Source organism: Portunus trituberculatus, chromosome 47, assembly GCF_017591435.1.
Source record: "Portunus trituberculatus isolate SZX2019 chromosome 47, ASM1759143v1, whole genome shotgun sequence".
In the NCBI taxonomy this organism is placed as follows: domain Eukaryota; kingdom Metazoa; phylum Arthropoda; class Malacostraca; order Decapoda; family Portunidae; genus Portunus; species Portunus trituberculatus.
In genome coordinates this window covers 3,489,256-3,492,139 of record NC_059301.1, presented here as the reverse complement: position 1 = coordinate 3,492,139, position 2,884 = coordinate 3,489,256, and the positions used below count along the sequence as shown (strand labels likewise).

The 2,884-nt window shown below is 39.0% G+C and overlaps 1 protein-coding gene across 1 annotated transcript in view; it reads right to left on the bottom strand.

The window, feature by feature from the left end:
- LOC123520525 (stomatin-like protein 1) overlaps positions 1 to 2,884 on the bottom strand; it is a 144,795-nt gene that overhangs the window by 67,456 nt on the left and 74,455 nt on the right. The window lies entirely within an intron of this gene.

Below are 2,884 nucleotides of genomic sequence, written 5' to 3'. Positions count from 1 at the left end.
AGAAGGTAAATAGAACAATGAATAGGAGATATTAGATAAGCAAGAATAAACTCACGAAGGATGCGGAAGAAGAACAAGGATGAGGAAAAGCAGGAATAAGAGGAACAAAAGAAAAGAAGAAGAGGAAAAGGATAAAGACGAGAAATAGAAAGATAGAAAGGACACTAAACAGGAATCGTTGTAGTATGAGATTGACGGAGGATAACGATAAGAACGAAGACCAAAAAAGGAGGAGGAGAAGGTGGATGAGGATGAGGAGGAGGTTGAGGAGTAGGAAGAGGAGGAGGACGTGCACGGCGGGGTCACACACACACTGACGGAGCAGCAGAGGGTGAGGCTCAATACACCCCACTGCAGAGCCGGGGCCACACCACCTGACCCAAACTCTGCCCCACACACACACACACACACACACACACACACACACACACACACACACACACACACACACACACACACAAAAGCAGCTTTCCATCCTCCGAGAAATTTCCTAATATCAACAAAACTAAAAATATGAAGTGACAAGTAATCTATATTTTTCTTGTAGTGTTAATTGTTGTTGTTGTTGGTTGGTTGGTGGTGGTGGTGGTGGTGGTTATCGTGGTGGTGGTGTATATTTTATAGTTGAAGGAAGAGGAAGAGGAAGAGGAGGAAAGAAAGAAAGACAGAGGAGAAGACGGTGGCGGTGGTGGGGAGGAACATTTGATAAAGATATTTGCTATGAATAAACCTGCATCACAATTTTTTTCTACGCATAGAGATACCTTTGACTACTACTACTACTACTACTACTACTACTACTACTACTACTACTACTACTACTACTACTACTACTACTACTACTACTACTACTATTTCTACTACTACTATTACTTAAACTACTACTATTACTACGACAACAACAACAACTACTACTACTACTACTACTACTACTAACAATATCTCTTAAAATCTATGGATCTTTACACCAGTCCACACACTCCCAAGAATTAATAAAGTTCTTAATATCACGTAAGACTCATTAACACCTTCCCACAATCTGGTCGATTTCTTAACCCGGCGTTCCTGGTAAGCAAGTCCTGCGGTACAAACTGAATGATACATGTCAGTCCCGCATAACATCGATCAATCCAACACTTCTTCTAAGGCCGCAGTGATGATCAGACATGCAGGTTTCCAAGCGTAATTTTTCCCTTTGATAATTATGGATGGTATTTGTCAGACAATTAATAGAATCATGGAAAACACTCTTAATCCCTTCAGTACCATTTTACACAGCTTCAGAAGCTTAGGTGGGAGTAAAATAATTAAGACTGTGGCCATTAATCTCCTAACCTCCATCGATTTTTCCTAATGTCAATTAAATGGTCTAATCGTACACAGACCTCAAGATAAAAATGTCTCCCAGTATTGAAGAGGTTAATACTTCAATAACTTCCACTTCAGACTATTAAAAAAAGTCGCGAGGAAGAATTAAGAGTTTTTGTAATCTACTATAATTTTAAACCTATTCCATTCAGCACCATGACGCGTTACCATATTCATTCTGCTTACTATTTAATTATTTTATATAGCTTCAGAAACTTATATGGGGACTAGAATACTGAAGACTGGCCATTAATCTTCTGACCTCCATAAACCCTTCCTAATGACAATAAAATGGTATAATCGTACACAAATCTCAAGGTAAAAAAGTATTGAAGGAGTTAAGGCATTCACTGCTAAACACCGTCTAGTCTAACTAATGGGTTGCCTAGTGATATGAAATGGGTGGTGAATGTGCTCCCTTGAATTTAACAACACCAAGAGCACAGTTTTTCCTCCGTAGCCACCAACCGACACACTCACACTCCCTCAGCTGTCGTGCGTGACACCAGTATTGGCTAAGCTCCCAATCAGCGCCGGCCAGACCTCAAACTCCCTGCCCTTCACCCCAAAACTTGTGCGTTTCCCCCACACCTTATGGTTCACTGCTCGCCGTCCCGTCTGTTAGTCAATCAGCCGCGCTCTCTGAAAGACTTCACTTGTGTTTCCCAGCGTGTCAAAAGTGCTATTTTGACTATGATAGGAGAGAGATAGGATAGTCATAATTGGAGGGAAGGTGGAGGAAACAGTCTATTGGTGGAGGAAAGTGGAGGAAACATATAGGGAGAGATACGGAGGGAAAAATATGGGTTTATGGAGAGAAAAATATGAAAAAAAAATTAGCTTTTGAAGTGAGACTGTCCAATCAATCAGCTGCACTCTCAAAAACTTCATTCCTGTTCTTAGTATAGTGGAAGTTATAAGGGTTCTCAATGGTATTTTCAAGGGAGTTTTATTGGTGTGAGTTATATTTTAGCGTTTCAAATCATTAGACCGGAAAATGATTAAAAACACACATGAAAGTTATTGGGGTTTTCAAAGGTATTTTTCAATGATATTTGGGGTTTACAAAGGTATTTTTCAAGGATATTTGGGTTTTTAAGGGTATTTTCAAGAATATTTGGGTTTCCAAGGGTATTTCAAAAAATATTTGGGGTTTTCAAAGACATTTTTCAAGGACATTTGGTATTTTCAAGGGTACTTTCACGGATATTTGGTTTTCAAGGGTATTTTCAAGGATATTTTTCATAATTTTCAGTGATGAGATAAATGAGGATTCAGAATAGATAAATAGGGAGAGCAGTCTTCTGAATGTTCAGGGTGTTTTTAAGGATATTTTCATAATTTTCAATGATAAGTTGATAAAAAAAAAAACAGAATAGAAGGAAAAAGCAGTCTTCTGAAAGTTCCTATGAAGTTCTGATGGATGTTATAAAAAATCATAATTCACACACACACACACACACACACACACACACACACACACACACACACACACACACACACGCACACACACACA